The sequence below is a fragment of the Mustela erminea genome, chromosome 2 (assembly GCF_009829155.1).
Source record: "Mustela erminea isolate mMusErm1 chromosome 2, mMusErm1.Pri, whole genome shotgun sequence".
Classification (NCBI taxonomy): domain Eukaryota; kingdom Metazoa; phylum Chordata; class Mammalia; order Carnivora; family Mustelidae; genus Mustela; species Mustela erminea.
Genome location: NC_045615.1, coordinates 49,875,261 through 49,893,797, shown reverse-complemented (window position 1 = coordinate 49,893,797; position 18,537 = coordinate 49,875,261). Strand labels below are relative to the sequence as shown.

At 34.7% G+C, this 18,537-nt stretch overlaps 1 protein-coding gene and 1 pseudogene across 4 annotated transcripts in view; both read right to left on the bottom strand.

Annotated features, from left to right (window-relative positions):
* Positions 1-18,537, bottom strand: part of CCSER1 (coiled-coil serine rich protein 1) — a 1,384,598-nt gene that overhangs the window by 777,925 nt on the left and 588,136 nt on the right. The gene's annotated exons all lie outside the window — the stretch shown is intronic.
* LOC116584487 lies at positions 4,277-9,917 on the bottom strand (annotated as a pseudogene).

Here is an 18,537-nt window from a genome sequence, read left to right as displayed (position 1 = left end):
GTGTAAAGATAGTTATTAATGAACACAAAATACTTTTTCACAAAACCTCTTATTATTTTTAGCTTTATAAGGAAATCAAACAGTTTAATTAATTTTAATATTCCATATTTTATCAGGAAAAAATCTTCCAAATTTAACTTCTAAAATAAGGGAAGACTGCCTACTTAGTTCCATGGGCATTATATCCATAATTTCACGAGATGGTGAATTTACAGAAACCCTATAAATTAGGTGGTATTACTGAGATTTTATAGAAGAGCAGAATGGCTCAAAAGAAGTCCCAGTAGCCAACATTCCACAGTCACACACACATTAAAAGGAGGTTTATAGACATGTTTGCTGAATGACTAATTTCTGAGTTGAGGTCAATGTCTGGTTCTATATATAATAAACAGTGTTATAAGAAAAACTCTTCTAGATTCCAAGAGCTCAAGATTTTTTGAAGATCACACACATTTAGAAATGTATTACTTCAGCAATTTAAGGTTATCTTTACAAAGTATATTAATGGTAAAAAGGAGTATTCCTGGGGGAGGAACCTTCCTGATCATTCGTCTTGCTTACAGAATAGTAGATAAGGTAGGCTTCCCAACCCCAACAGGTGACAATGATTAACTACATAAGAGGGACTCAGGGAAAGTCAAGTCCTGAGGGAATCTTTATCAATTAAGGTGCTTTTGAGAATAAGAAAAGATAGCCATCTAAAAGTAGCTTCAACTGTTGTAAAAACGGGGACCCGACTGGAAGAGATTATGCTGAGTGAAATAAGTCAAGCACAGAGAGTCAATCATATGGTTTCGCTTATTTGTGGAGCATAAGGAATAACACGGAGGGCATGGGAAGATGGAGAGGAGAAGGGAGTTGTGGGATATCGGAGAGTGAGACAAACCTTCAGAGTCTGTGGACTCTGAGAAACAAACTGAGGGTTTTTGGAGGGAAGGAGTGTGGGGTTTGGGTGAGTATGGTGGTGGGTATTAAGAGGACATGTACTGCATGGAGCCCTGGGTGAGGTGCATAAACAATGCATTTTGGAAGACACACAAAAAAGTAAAATTAAATTAAATTAAAAAAAATAAAAGTAGCTTAAACAGGAAAGATATTTATTACCTCATAAACAAGATTACCAGGGATAGGTGGTTCCAGACTCACTTAAATCAGCAGCATAAAAACATAATCAAAGACCCTGATGTTTCTATGTTAGTTTCACTCATTCTCAAAGGGTAGGTATTAGTTCTTGGGTTTGACCCATTGTAGTTGTATGCAGGGAAACACAAATCCAAAAAGCATGCTCTCAATCAACTGAATTTAATACTGAGAAGTACAGCTGTTCCTCTCACAAGTATTATTTTCATCAAAGGCATACTTTTTCCTCTGGTCCACTGGCCAAGATTGGGCTACACAACCAAGCCCCCATGCTTCACGGAAGTCATCATGCCTTTTTTTTTTTTTTTTTAGCTGGCAGGTTCTATATCAAGGAAGACTGTCTGCATGGGGAGAAGATCAATGAAGTAAGAATTTGACATTGTAAAACTATGTACATAACCTGTAGGGAAAGTCTGGCAATAGTTTGCACTCTTAAAACACATTACTTTCAATATCTTTCATTCAGTAGGGTATTTAGAAATAAGTGAGTATTAAATGTTAGCCATCTGACAAGGGTCTAAGAATATAGCAGCAAACAAGATGGAAAAAGAAAGCTTATACTCTCTAGTGCAAAAAACAGAATTCTAAGGTATGATGATGTTATGGAAGAGAATTTCTAGGTTCTAGAGAAACCCACTCCAGTCATTTCCAATTAAGTAATGTTTAAACTGAGATCTGGGAAAGATGATTTTAATTTTGCTGTGGGAAAATAAAAATAAAATACACCTTAACTAAGATAAAAGATAGCACAGAAAGTTCAACAAAATAAAAGATACCTAGTTTAGATGAAGTATGAAACACAGAAGGACAGAATGACACCTGATTATGCTGTAAAATCAGCCATATCATGCATGCTTCTTAGACTTTGTATTAAAAACAAGGGGAATGAAGGTTTTTAGATTTTATTTCAAGGACAAGGGATTTTAGTAGGGATATGACCTATCTGCATAAAGCTGGAAGAATGGGGACAAAGGAGTAGAGGATCAAGTTGTAAGAGGGGGAAGTGAAGATGCCAATTAGGAGGTTATTACAATGCTAGAGGGAAGAGATAATAGCATTTCTGAGTTCCTGGCAGTGGACCTGAATTATAAATTTTGTCCCAAGTCTTCTAAGAAAATGCTCAACTACAGTCTGAAATAGCTTTTACCAGGTATTATTGCATTTGATTTAAATATACATAATTGTAAATCAATTCACAGTGGTTTAATAAAGAGTTTTCAAAAGTCAACCAAGAATTTCTAACCCCAGCTCTAAAGGAACTGGAATCTTGAGCAATGCAGGGGTCCCTCTAGCTTATATGTGGTATCCCACAGGAAGTTCACTAGTTTCTTCGCAGAAGAGTATTCCCTCCCCAAACTTAAGACAGAATATTGGAAAAAATACATAATCTCTGGGGTGTTGGTTTTACAAATAAAATAATTGTTTTTTTTTTAATTTGTTTATGTGCTGGTTTTTTTTTTTCTACAAGAATGTATTTCTAATAATATACTGTCCTTTAATGGAGAACTCGATTACAATAAATTCTGCTTCTTAGATATTTTTACAGCAAGGCTTACTTACAATCATCCTACAAGAGATACATACATCCATGCACTCATGCACATCCTACTTTCAAACTAATCTTCTCCAGTGTATTTTTCAAATGCTTGAATTGTGTTTCTTTCTATTCAGGAACTTATGAATACAGAGATACAATATAAATCTTCTCCCTATCATAGTCATCCAATTGCCAGTGGTCTGTAAAATACAGACTCAACAAATTAACTTTTGTTAGACCTGAATTTTCTACTTCCTACAATAGTAACTTTAAGCAGAATAGTGTTCAAGATAATATAATTTTGAGTTATACTGTTATTAGGCAAAAATCGAAGCTTATACTTTAGAGAAAACTATAGTCTAATAAATGTACTCAATCATCAGACAATATACTGTCTTCCTTTTTTCTCCCCAAGATATTAAACCAACAGAATAAGAAAACATTTAAAGAAAAGGAGAATTATTACTAAAAGAAGCAGCTAATATTCATTTTGTTTTAATTATATGCCAGGCACTCTGGCAACACTGTCTCACTTAACCCTAGATAATTCAGGGTTAGGAACTTATATGGTGTGATTAACCATCAAACAATTAATGCTTTAAATGTGTAAACAATGGACTCAATCTTCCAGAACTACCCTGTAATAGTATTAGGTCTGTTTGGCTCCAATGTCTTGATATTTCAGTATGATGCTATAAAATATCTACAATATGCCAAACTTTCCTAGGTGTTTCAAATACATTTAATTTAGTTAGTACAATAATTTTGATGAGTAGATATTAATATCTCTGTTGAACAGATAAGAAAACTGTAACTCAGGGAGACTTAAATATATCTTTTAATGTCACACACTTAAGTTATGGACAAAGATAAGTATTGCAGTTTTCATTTGAACCTATACAAACTGTTTTTTTTAATGTATTTATTTGACAGAGAGAAAGCACAAGCAGAGGGAGCAGCAGAGGGAGAGGGAGAAACAGGCTCCCCGCTGAGCAGGAAGCCTGACAAAGGGTTCTATCCCAGGACCCCTGGAACATGACCTGAGCTGAAGGCAGATGCTTAACTGACTGAACCACCCAGGCGCCCCCACAGCTGTACATTCTGATATAAGAGCAACTGTCCTGGTTCCAAATTACCCAAGACGAATAACAGAAAGAGTGACAAGTAATCAGGAGAAAACTCAGTAAGGGAGCGGGTAGGAAGTACTAGGAGTGAGGTCTTTGAGTCCAACAGGTTATGTGTAGAGACACTTTAAGTTGTCTATTATGGAAGAGATTTACTGATTAATTAATCCATTCACACATTTTTCAACAAATACTTTTTAAGTGCCTACTATGGGCCAGTCACTGGGAATATAGTGTTCAAAGAAATAAGCTTCCAGTTGAGAACTGAGAAGACTAAGTTAACTAAGGCTTACTGGGTGTGACACGAGGAAGAAAATAAAGAAATAGAAATACAAAGTACAAAATTTTTAAAATCTTTACCATTTATTAGGTGTCTGACCTTTCTTCTTTTTTTTTTTTTTTGTAATTTAATTACTTTGGATTTTTAAAATTTCTACATAATGACATTTGACAATTTCTTTTTTTCTTTCTTTCTGTTTGGCTCTCTAATAATGAATCAGAAACTATTAAAGTGGCCAAAACTGTTTTCCTAGCCCCTGGAAGACTCAGGGATGCCCTTTCCTTGAGGAATCATCAGCGTTTTGCAGCCATGAAGTTAGTATGTGGTTTCACAAGGGGAAACAGTGGAAAACCATGCTTGAAACTGGTCATGTTCTCAATCACTTCAGGTTGTGCTAAGGCAGGTGCTTGTGACAAATTTATATCACTTTGACATGGGAACTCTCCAACCACATGATAAGAATCCATTTCCCTGGCAAGAACATGGATGGATACCTTATGTCTCCTTGGGGCATCTATTGCCAACATTTCCTTGTAGAACTTGATGATATCATCCCCAGTAGGTGTGTTTAAATTACTCCTGTATTATTTCTGTCAAGATTATATTGCTGGAAGATGATTTCCCCCAATATTTAGCACACTCTGCAGATAGTTTCTTTGGTTTGTCTAGTCAATGAATTGCTAATGCCTGACTGTGTTTTTGAAAAGCCTCTTCTGTCATGTCCTCTCTGGACTTCCCCATGGTTAATAAGAAAGCTTCCACTCTAGTTTCTATTCTAGGTAGTGAGGTGACTTTTCTGACTGGGTGATGAATTGCAAGCCCTGCATGCTAATGGCTTTACATGGCCCACTGATGACGATAAGCCTAGCTGCTCACTGTTGCACAGGTTGTTGAAGAAGCAAGGCTCCCACCTGATCTAATAGAAGAGGTCTAGAAATATATTCTCTGAGATGCTCTGCATGTCTGTCTGGTGATATATCTCAATGCCGCAGTTACTGTGAACTTCATTCCTCTGCTGATAAACAAACCATCCTGTGTCAGGGAGTTGAACTTCTCCACATGGAACCAGCTGACTTGGAAGGAGAAAGTTCATAGGAGTATGTTCAATAATGATGTCTTCAACCATCTGCATAATTCCTAGTGCAGCCTGCTTTGTCATGTTTCCATGGAGAAGCGCTTTAGTGTGCAGCCATGGCAGGAGCAGAGATAGGAAGGCCTTAAGAGTGATATCACTCAGAGCTGCTTTTAATTCATCTTTAGTTCAGGCCACTTCAGTCAGCAGCAAGGTGTGGTGGTGAGCTGCTCAGCTTGGAAATTGTTAGGGGAGCACATATATGCCTCCTTGATAATTTTGAATCTTTTTACATCAATCTCAAAGGCAGCCATTTTTTCAAAAATTTTCTTTAGCAAAACTGGCTGCTTGTCATCATCACTGTAACCTTTCACGGAGAGACACATCCCATAGATGGTATTTTGGAGGTCAGAGCTCAAGACTGTTAGCTCTGCTACATATGCATATTCACTGAGAGAGTCTTTGAGGATTTAAGAAACTCAAGGTACCAATAGGCCATATTACAGTACAAGGGATCCACATAAGCAAATGGGCTGAAAAAGTCAAAGTTGAGACAAGCTTCCAGCATGAAAAACTTACCATCTTGTTTGAGCAAGTGTTTGCTTATAGCTGCATCCTTAATGAGAGAAGTATATGGTGCCATTTCCTTTTCTAAAGATAAAAATCTCAAAAATTTGTAGGAATAAATTCATTCCTAATTGGAAGCTTAAATTTCTCATTCAGGTCAGCATTTTGCCATTTCTTAATGACTTTATCTGGTACAGCTTCTTGCTTGTACTGGGTTCTATACTACTCTTCTGCGCGATCAGTTTTTCCCTCAAGACTTGGAAACTATTGCAACCCACACATTTTCTGGTCTGAGTTTATACAGATCCATCTATTTTAAGGCAGATCTAAATTCTTCCAGTAAATATTCAGCTGTGAGCACTTCTTCTAGGTGATAAGAATGCAATATTCCTGCAATCTAGCTTATGGTCTCTATATTTAAACCAAACAAACAAACAAACAAACAAACCCCAAAAAACAGCATTCAAGACTTTGCGCTCTTGGAAAACCACTCTTGAGGTCATTCTGCACATAGCTGAACCATGTGCAAAATTGTATCTTCAACATGTAATAATTCTTCTTCAGTCAAGTCCACATTAATGATAAAACAAAACAAAACATAAAACCTGGACGCTCTTTCCTTCTGCCCACCAACAAGAGTATTTACCCAGCCCTTTAAGATCTGATAACAGACTTCCAGGACCTTCATGCCCAATGAGATGACTAAGATTTGACCTGAAGGTCAGGTATGGGAAATGTCACAAAAAAGATTCCTAAAATCCTTACTGGGTACTATTTTTTAAAGTTGTTTAAGATGTTCTTGGAAAGGGTGTTCAGGAAACTCTGGGAATGGTATATTTTTGTTCTCAACTTCAGGAAGTAACTTTACCACCAAACTAGTCAAATAATCTAAAGATTCACACAGATAGCCATTAAGTTGGATGAATAGAGTACAATTTCAGAAAGTTCTTGCCTTATATCAGTGTCTTTTTGGTTTGGTTCAGTCTTTAAAATATATTTGTTACCTGTCCCAAATTTGCTGAAGGGATTCCCCATAGCTTTTCCAAATGAAAGATTTTCCAGGCATCATTCATCACGGTCTTCTCATGTTTTGAATCAACTGCATTCATCTCTCTGTCTTTGCAATTCTCATCAAACAAGGGACACAGGAAAAATCGTGCAAACTAGACTACCAGTTTATTATAAAAGCCTCTAATTCAGAACAGCCAGATGGAAAAGATGCACAGGGCAAGGCCACTCTTCCCAAACCTCCATGTTTTCACCAACCTGGCAGTTTTTGACATTTCTGAGATTCCTTAGTATCTGAGTACTTCAGTTTCCTCACACAAAAAATTAGAAGAATGTTGCTGCTTAATTTATATGGTTGTCATAAACATTAAAATGAGTGATGAAGACTAATATGTGTTAGTACATGTAAATCATTTAGGAGGACTGTCTGACTTCAAATCACTCAATAAATATTAGTATTAAGCATTTCATAAATGTTGGCTGTTATGATGATGAGTCATGTTTCCTATTAACATTAAAGCATATTACCAAAGTTTTTTCAAGGTACAGCTAGCTCTTAACAGGTATTATTAATTAGATCTACTAACCGGAGCAAGTCTTTTTCCAACAGGTTTCTGTTCAAAACAAGGTCAACTGGAGCTCTCAAAATTTTCCTAACATTCTTAATTAATTTTCTATTATCTTTGAGACAACTTTCAATAAATCCACTTCTCTTAGTAAGACTGACATGCTGCATTCTTCTGTTCAGCAGTGTATCTCTTGCGTCTTAGAAACTACTAGGAGATCCACAGTTCTGTCAAAAATATGAGTGCTAGAAAAATCCTAAGGACATACAGGAGAAAACCAATTTCTCGATTTCAGAACTGAACTGAGATTAGAAGGGGAAATTGTTTCACTTCATACAATATTTTAAATCATTATTAAATTACTTGAGGAGCACCTAGGTGGCTCAGTCAGTCGTGTGACTGATTCCTGGCTTTGGCTCACACTGCTCTCAGTGTGCTGAAACTGAACTCCAGGATCTCCGCCCTCAGTGTAGGGTCTGTTGGGATTCTTTCCCTCTCTCTCCCCCTCTGCCCATCCCCCTGGCTCATGGGCTTTCACTCTCTCTCTCTCTCTTTCTCTAAAATAAGTAAATAAAGTCTTTTAAACATTATTTGAAACACCACATTTACTATCAGTGGCACTTTTGACACTTCGGAAGGCACTTCTCTAGCCTGCTCTTCATACCTTATACATGAATATACTTAACTAGATGATGTGTAAATTACTCTCTCAAGACCATACAGCTAGCTAATGGAGGAATCTGTACCAAAAGCCCTTCTCCTGATTGTTGTTCAAGCATGGAACCAACTCATCATCACATATAGTGGCAACTGGCGACCACAGTTTAGCTGATGCCAGACTGGGAGACATTTTACTCAGGGACAGTTTCACTACACCTCTACCCACAAAGGTCAGATTTTAAAACATCAGTTTTATAAAAGAAAATCTCTGCACAGAATATCCAAGTCATTTTCTCATAAAAATTCATGATATTTAAAATTCATAAATGAAAACAATTTTAAATGTTAATTTCATAAATTAAAATGTGCTTATTTGCAGTTAACCCACTACAAACATTCTGTATCAGTTTTAAGATGTACATATTTATAATTCCCTTCTTTAGGGAGAAATTCATGTGTGTCATAGTAGTAGTGAGCCTCAAGATGGAAACTGCTACATTTTTAAAACATCAAATTATAATGAAGATAGAATAAACCCTGCTATTCTGAAAAACGTATTTTTTTACTATTCACATTTGTAGTTCAGAAATTGGAGAAACAGTCTCCAATGTTTCTCACATTTAACAGCCTTATCTCCTTGACAGTAAAATTATCTCCAGAACAATAGTCTACATTACCAAACTATTTATAACAGAATGGAATAGTAATTCTTATGTTGTTTCATTGCACAATCACAAATTTGAAGAAATGTTAACCAAAAATAATTATTATAATAATTATTTTGACATTTTGAGCAGATACTCTAGCTCTCTCTGGAGAGGAAACAGGGTGTGTTTTTCACTTGATCTCAAGTACTCAATTCATCGTTCTCATATGATCTCTAAATAAAAATAAGGAGTTGACTCATTCAATTCTAGTCTTCAAGGTGCTGAAGAGTTATTATTATACAATGAATCATTTTTCTTTTGTTAAATCAATTACAGGAGAACTCAAACAGAAAGGGATCCTGCCAATAAGTAATCTGGGCAGAGTTTAGAAAGTATACATTTCATTTAAAGCATTGATCAGCAATTCGTAATTTTTAAAACTTAAATTCACAAAGTCCTCTTTGATTCTGTAATAGTTGTACATATATAAGGGTGAGAAATTTTACTCTTACATACAGGTCCTATCAATGGACTTTCTGGAATAAGAGAGGTTGAGATTAATGAGCTTATTATAATTCATTAGAAAGTGGTATGTGGATGACTGCCTACTTTAATTAGTTTTATTACTGTAGGAAATTGTTTCATATGCCAGGCTCATCACCAAGCACGCCTGGAAAACATTAGAGCAGTAATCAGACTTGATATGAGGTACCTTTCATTAGGCAGTATGGCTAATGGCACTTATAATGAACAAGGAGGGTATTAAAAAGACGGACATGACAGCATTCAGCAAAAAGGAATTTATCAGATCAACTATTTCTGTGAAGCAGAATGCAAAGTACAGTATTTCAAAATACTGTTATGACATACAGGGTGCAAGATTCATAATTATGGAAAAAGACTTAAGTATCTCAGGTTCATCTAATAAATCTCAATACAAATTTTTGATGATTCATATGTTATTAGAAAATGTTAGTAATCAGATCTTTTAAAAAAGTAATCCTTCAAATGGTATTTCTTTTTTAAATTTAATCTTTTCAGTGTTCCAATATTCATTGTTAATGCAGCACACCCAGTGCTGCATGCACTACGTGCCCTCCTTAATACCCACCACCAGGCTCACCCGTTCCCCCCACCATTCTCCCCTCCAAAACCCTCAGTTTGTTTCTCAGAGTCCACAGCCTCTGGTGCTTCGTCTCCCTTTCCGACTTCCCCCAATTCACTTTTCCTTTCCTTCTCCTAATGTCCTCCATTTTGTTCCTTATACTCCACAAGTAAATGAAATGTTATGATAATTGACTCTCTCTGCTTGACTTATTTCACTCAGCATAATCTTCTCCAGTCCCGTCCATGTTCATACTAAAGTTGATTATACATCCTTTCTGATGGAGGCATAATATTCCATTATATATATGAACCATATCTTCTTAACCATCACCACCCCAAGAAATAATACACCTATGACTTTGATCAAATAAAAAAAAAGCAAGTCACAGTCTGAAAGAACCAAATTCAATTATAAAACATTTCAGAATAGAGGTAAATGAAAAATTATTAACATATTCCATAGGAACTGACTGAGTTCTTTTGTAAGTTCATCTTATAAAAATATTTTTTGAATGTTAATAATTTTAACCTATATTCAAAATAAAGCTTAAAAACATTTCATATTTAATATTTTGGCCTTATGTAAGTATTAGAAGTTACACTCAAAACTTAAGTTGAAAATAAAGGAAATTCTATGCACCTCTGTCTCAGTCCTAAGACACAAATACCACCCATAACTTACCAATTTTATTTTGCCATACCTTGTTAAGTAGTGTTTAGGCAGCACAATTCTCATTTCACTGATCAAGAAATGAACATTATATTCTTTTTTACATATATTGAGAGCATATTTCTGACTACCCAATCTAACCCTTACTTTTATGAGTACATTCTTCCAATATTTAAAATTATTCCTGAAAATATGTCCAAGACATTCTAATATATCTTCTGCTGTTATAGAAAAGATGTTATCATAATTTCATGCAGGTAACTGCAATTTCTGGCACCTCTTCTACCGTATATATATATATATATTTTTTTTTTTTTTACTGGATTTTTTTTTTTTTTACTGGAACTATTCGATAGTTCAATCGACTATCAATTAGCAATGGATGCAGAAATTATCAGAAGTCCCTTTCCATTCAGTATAGATATTATCTATGTCAGATAAAGTCTAACTTTAAAAACATTGTTAATAGGTGGAAAGGCATTTATCTGTATCCTTCTCTTCCTGAGTAGTCTTGTTAAAACAACAACAAGCAAACCTAACCATCATCACTAATAATGACAGACACCACATACATCTCAGAGCTAAATCTCAACAAGTACTTTTAGTGTCCTAAAAAAATTTGCTTGCCTATGGTTTACCAGTAGTTCCCAAAATTACAGTGTAAATATCCTGATTCCCTATTCTATGACAGATTCAGCATAAAAGTCTGCCACCTATTGCTTTTGCTAAAATCAAAAAGCATCATAAAATTAAACAACACATATGCTGCAAATTAAGATGACTGGTATTAGAAATGATGGCTGTTCTGTATTCATTTAAAAAAAGATTACTCTTTTTGGATTATATTCCATTTTGTTTGCAATACAGATTACTGATTAGTGGGTATAGTGAATATAAAAACTCAGGGGGAAAAAGAACATTTTTCTTTTTGGGTCATAAAAGGAAAGGATCTTCACAAGAAAAGACACTTAATAGATAAAATCATTTTTTAACACAATAAGAAAAGCCTACTTCTCTTTAAGAGGAAATCAATTTTAACAGACAAGTCTCAGTAATTCTGCCAGGATGTTCTTGAGATTAGAGAATGATTTGAGGCTTCATTTTATCTGCTACACCACAACTCAAAGGTTTGAAAACTACAATAACTTAAACCTAAGCATAGAAACATTTTTAAGTAAAAAAAAGCAGTCTGATGATTGATTGATTGATCTGCCATACACACACACATTTCCTTCTCAATTTCCAAAGACAGTGAAATATATTCATTTTGTTCCAGTAGTGAGTCTAGATTATATCTGACATTTTATGTGAGAAACTTTGCTTTTTAGCATACATAAAAGTCATCAATAAATAATAAACAAGTATCTAGGGCGCCTGGGTGGCTCAGTGGGTTAAGCCACTGCCTTCGGCTCAGGTCATGATCTCAGGGTCCTGGGATCAAGTCCCGCATCGGGCTCTCTGCTAGGCAGGGAGCCTGCTTCCCTCTCTCTCTCTCTCTGCCTGCCTCTCTCTCCATCTACTTGTGATCTCTCTCTGTCAAATAAATAAATAAAATCTTTAAAAAAAAATAAACAAGTATCTGGCGAGTCATCCATTCCCCATTAAAAACTGGTCTTAATTTTAATAATGAATAATAATTAATGTGAAGTTTGCTGTATGTTTACTCTCACATTTTTTCTCTCACATTTTTATGAAACCACTGTGAACTTTAATAAATATATTGATTTGAAAACAAAACTCTAATAATAATCCTTATTTTCTCCCTAAAACAACATCTTTGAAAAAGGCTAGGAAAATCTCTAAGAAATAATGGAATGTATTTGTAATTTAGTATTTTAATTATATGTTATACACTTTCTGAAGATAATTTTCTTTTTTTTTTAATTACAAAAATGTTATGAACATTTTTGTTTTGAGACCAAATGTTCTGAGTGAAAAGACAATGTAAAACTATCGCTTATGAGCAGAAAAATTTAATTTTTTTGTCTTAGTCTGATTGCACCTGGGATTTAGACAAATATCAAAACTTGGGGGTCCATATAGGCAAAATTTATACTGATTATATGTTTTAGCTCCTGTCAGCTGCCTCTGGTAATGACACCTAAGATCACTTCATGATACTAATTTGTTATAACAATGTAGAAACAGGAAACCAGAGGATACATCAAACAAAGTTGTGCATAAAAAGAAAAACAAGTATTATCTGCTGAGGTTCCAAGGGAAATTCAATCCCATGCCAATATCAAGATCTGTAAAATTGACACAAAATTGAAAAACTTAAATTAAACCACCATATCCATTATGGACCAACACAGCAAATTTGAAAGTTCCACATTTAAAATAGCACCTAAATTTTATGAAAGTGTCAATTTTATTCTATTTCTTTGTTTCCTTTCCTTTCCTTTTTTTTTTTTTTTTTGGTTTTTTTTTGGGGGGGGGTATAGTTGGCACGCAATGTTACATCAGTTTCAGCTGTACAACACAGTGATTTCACGAGTTTATACATTATTCTATGTTCACCACAAGTGTAGATACCATCTATCACCTACAACACTATTACAATATCACTGACTATAGTCCTTATGCTGTGCCTTTATTCCAGTAACTTATTCATTCCATAACTGGAAAGCTGTGTGTCCCATGACTGTTTAGTCATATTACCTGTCTCCCCACCTTCCCTTTGACAACCATTAGTTTTCTGTATTCATGGTCTGATTATTTGTTTGTTTTTTAATTCCACATATGAGTGAAATCATATGGTATTTATCTTTCTCAGTCTATCTTATGTCACTTAGCATAATACACTCTAAGTCCATCCATGCTATCACAAATGGCAAGGTCTTATCCCTGTTTATGACTATATAACATTCTATTATATATATATATATATATACACACACACACACACACACACACACACACACATATACATACATACACACACACACACAGTGGAATATACATAGTGAATATATCCTATATATATATATTATATATATATCTCCAATATATCATATATATCATATATATATATATATATATATATGGCCATATATGTATCTCTCACATCTTCTTTATGCAATTGTCTATTATTAGATACTTAAGTTGCTTTCATATCTTGGTTACTGTAGATGATGCTACAGTAACCATAAGGGTTCATATATCTTTTCAAATTAGTGTCTTTGTTTCTTTGGATAAATAATAGCAGACAAAGGAGGGAATTACATAATGATAAAGGAATCAATCCAACAAGACTAATAGCATAATCACAATGGTATGAAACTAGAAATAAATTACAAGAAAAAGAATAGGAAAAAGCACAAATATGTGGAGGCTAAACAACATGATGCAAAAAAAAAAAAAATCAACGGGTCAACAGAGCAATCAAAGAAGAAATAAAAAACAAACGAACATGGAGAAAATGAAAATGAAAACACAACCACCCAAAATCTTTGGGAACAAAGAAAGCAGTTCTAAGAGGGAGATACAGAATGATACAGGCCTACCTCAAGAAACAAGAAAAAGCTAGTGAGATAGAGAATAAATGAAACAAGATGGGATTGGGAGGGAGACAAACCATAAGTGACTCTTAATCTCACAAAACAAACTGAGGGTTGCAGGGGGGAGGGGGTTTGGGAGAAGGGGGTGGGATTACGGACATTGGGGAGGGTACGTGCTTTGGTGAGTGCTGTGAAGTGTGTAAACCTGGTGATTCACAGACCTGTACCCCTGGGGATAAAAATATATGTTTAAATGGTTGTATCATAAAAAAAATAAAAATAAAAATAAAAAAATAAAATCCATAAAAAAAAGAAAGAAAGAAAGAAAGAAAGAAACAAGAAAAAGCTCAAATAAACATTTTAACCTTAGACCTAAAGAACTAGAAAAGAACAAACAAAGCCCAAGGTGAGTAGAAGGAAGGAAATAATAAAGATCTGAGCTCAAATAAATGAGATAGAGACTAAAAATCAATAGAAAAAATCAATGATACCAAGAGCTGGTTCTTTGAAGAGATAAACAAAATTGATAAACCCTTAGCCAGATTCATCAGGAAAAAAAAGAGAGAGAGAGAGAAGAAAAAAGCACCCAAATAAAATCAGAAACAAGAGAGAAGTAACAACTGACACCACAGAAATATAAAGGATCATAAGAGAATACTACAAAAAACTATATGTATAAATTGGACAACCTAGAACTAGAATAGATAAATTCCTAAAAACATACAATCTTCCAAAACTGAATTAAAAAGAAATAGAAAATCTAAACAGACCAATTACTAGTAACAGAACTGAACTGGTCATCAAAAAACAACAAAAAAATAAAAGCCAGAACCAGACAGATTCACACGTGAATTCTACCAAACATTTAAACAAGAATTAATAATTATTCTCTACTTCTTTGGTTCTTATTGCTTGACATTTTCTAAAGACAATCATTTTATTTAGTAAAAAGGTGTTAACGCCCTGTCTCTAGTTAGGAGGAAAAGAATAGAATGAACAATTAGTATATTTTAATTTCTACCAAATCAACTATAAATGTGTATGACATAAATGAGTTAATAAAGGTATTTTCATTTAAAAACACCATTTCTGCATAAAAATTTGTTCACTCTACGTTATTTGAAGGAAAATATATGATTATCAAATCATTAGCAAGAAAAATAACAATTATATATAACAAATAATAAAAAATAATTTTTAATTCTTTGAACATTTGGATTATGTGCTTGGGTGGTTTAGTCAGTTAAGTGTCTGCCTTTGGCTCAGGTCATGATCCTAGGGTCCTGGGATGGAGTCCCACATTGTGCTCTCTGCTTAGCGGGGAGTCTGCTTCTCCCCGCCCTCACCCCGCTCATACTCTCTCCCTTGCATGCTCTATCTCCCTGAAAAAAATAAATGAAATCTTAAGAACAAAACAAAACAAAAACCCTTTTGGATTACAAATTTAATAAATCAAAATAATTGTCTTACACATATTTTATAAACAAATATCATTTGAAATGAAGAATAACTCATACCTTAATTATGATTTGGAGATTTTACCTTAAAGATAAGAATGTTATGGTCCAGGAACATCTGGGTGTCTCAGGGGGTTAAGCCTCTGCCTTCAGCTTAGGTCATGATCTCAGGGTCCAGGGATCGAGTTCCACATTGGGCTCTCTGCTCAGCGGGGAGCCTGCTTCCCCACCCCCCTGCCTGCCTCTCTGCCTGCTTGCAATCTCTCTCTCTCTGTCAAATAAATAAATATAATCTTAAAAAAAAAAAAAAGAATGTTATGGTCCAAATGGTTGTACTCCCTCCACATTTATATGTTGAAGCCTTAACCACAAATGTGATGGTATTTGGAGGTGAAGCCGTTGGGAGGTAATTAGATGAGGTCATGAGGCTAGGGCCCTCATAATGACATTACTGTCCTTCTAAGAAGCACTAGAAAAATGAACACCCACACAGAGACACACCCCCCACACACACAGACTGCCTGGACACACACAAGAGAGGTCTCTCTCTCCCTCCGTTATGCTCTCTCTTTCTCTCCCTCTGACCTGTGAGAATACAATGAGGAGACATCTGCAAGCCAGGCAAAGACCCTCACAAGGAACCAAAGTTGCTGGTACCTTGCTTGTGGACTTCCTAGCCTCCAAAACGGTGAGATACAGGCATCTGTTGGTTTAACCCATGCAGTTTGTGGTATTTAGTTAAAGCAGCCAGAGCTAAGATAAAAAACAACGTGGGTAAATTAGGATAATTTATGTAAAAATTAGCAACATATAAATACTTAAAAATTATAGCTATATAAAAGGTTGAATAACCAATAATGCATTGAAAATTTCATTGCTATATTTATGATAGCAAAAGTAGTCCCACAAAAATAATTTCTGTATTTGCAGGATAATCATAAGCTTTTGGATTTTAAAAAAGGCAAACTCTTGCCTCTAGCATTTTTTTTTTCTTTTGAAACAGATGAAAAACATCAAAACTGCTATCACCCTAACTCAAGTGGTAGATTTCATTTGCATTATTATTCAGATGACTCAATTCAGATTTTTAGTAAACTACTGAGCAAAACATTTCATTCGACTATGTCAAAACTCAATTTATTTGTCATTGCATGTGGCTATGCATTTTGAGTACGTACATGTGTGAAAAAGAAAAAGCTTGTGAGAGAGAAAGAGTGAAACAATTGAGTAGGAGAGGAGAAGAGAAGGCACCAGTGAAAGAGATTTGGAGGAGAGGGGTAGTAGAGGAGGAGAGAATGACAGAAAGAAAAAGGGAAGACAGTGGATGCTACAGTGGATGGTAACTACCCAGCACACTAAAGGGTACACATAAATAATAGTTAATATAAGGAATATAACTTGAATTGAGGTTTTCCTTTAGTATTTGAGGTTAATGGTAAGACACTGAAGATTCTGTTTGGTAAAGCATTCTCTGACATATATCTTACTATTGAAATATTGATCGAAATGACCCATGACCCAGTCTAAAAATGGTAATCCTTATGCACCTTAATTTTTCTTTTCTTTTCTTTTCTTTTTATTTTTTCTTTTTTTTTAATGCAGTTTTTTAACTTTTCACTCCCATATTTAGTAGCAAACCTTTACTAAATGCTCTATTAATTACCTGTAGCTGTGTAAAAAAAAATGGAACAAGTATCTGTCACCTCAAGAATCTGGGTGTTTCTCAGCTGGGTGTGGCTTAGGTCGCATGAGGTTAAATCAGTATGTAAGTCAGGGATGTAGTCTTTTCCAGTAGAGACTAGAGATAGGAGATCCTTTACTAAGCTCACTCACGTGGGTGTCGTCACAGATCTGCCTCAGGACATGGAAGATTCTCCCTGGCCAAGTGAGCCAAGGGAAAGTGCAACAGAGTGTCCAAGAAAGGTAAACCTGTATATGAATGATCTAATATATCATACAGCTTTATAAAAAGCGTATTTTTTACAGTAATGTAGTTAATCATATCCATAGAGACATTCACCAACTAGCAGCCTTTTGAGCTCACTGAGTTAGGACAATCATTTGGTTTAGTTCAGCATCAGAAAACTGGAAATCAACTGATTCCTAGGCAGGAAAGAGATCATAGATAATCTTCAAAGCAGAAGAACTAACTGTTTAAACATATGGCATTACTTAGATCAGCAAAGAAATGGCAAATTTAAAATTCACATACAATCATATTATGATGCCTTCCAACAGGGGGGAAAGAAAGAAAAAAAAAAAGGAAGGAAGGAAGAGAGAGAGAGAGAGAGAGAACCAAAAGATTTGTTCTGTATTTTCGCATTTTGCTTCTTCTGGAATTGTGAATGGCTACACTATGGCTAAATTACTTTGAGATTAGTTTTTCATACTGAAATATATATATATATATATATATATATATATATATATATATATATATATATGCAGAAAAGTAAATTTGTTGCATCACACCTTCCTCTAAATGTCCTTCTGTGGAATCAGTCCAGAAAGCTCTATAGAGAAAATATGCTAATGTTAACATAATGACTATCATGTGCATTTTTAAAAATCTGAATGATGCCCAGAGCATCTGTTACGTAGCTGGACATCATTCTCTAGTCCAATGCACAGCCATCAACTTGTTCAGTAGTACAGTTATATTTGACAGGTAATTTTTCTCAGGTTGAACTGAGTGCTAAGGTTGTGATAAATTGCTTTGACTCTCTTAAAGTACACAGGATAGATCACATCTCATATGAGCTGTAGTGTACAAATTTAAGGGTACTAAGACCCCGTAAATGTTTTATGTCTTTAAACTGTTCCTATTTCCGTATAAGTGGAAAAAAGTAAGTATGAGTTACTGTCAGAATTTGTGAACACAGAGTAGTAGTCCAGAAAAAAATAAATCAACTCCATGAAAATAGGCGTGTGTATAAAATTAAGTTTTAATACTAGGTGACATTTATCACATAATGATAAGGTCATTCTGATTATGATTTGCTTCATATTCTTTGTATACCATTTATTATATATAAGTAATATATTCAAATAAATAGATTAGTTGATGTTTGAGCATTGAGCTATTTCACTGCTCTTAACCTAGCTGTATCTAGTAATACTAAATGCCCATAATCCTAAAAATCTGAGTTGTAAATAAAAAATTTGCATAAAGAAAATTTTACATGTACTGAGAAAACGA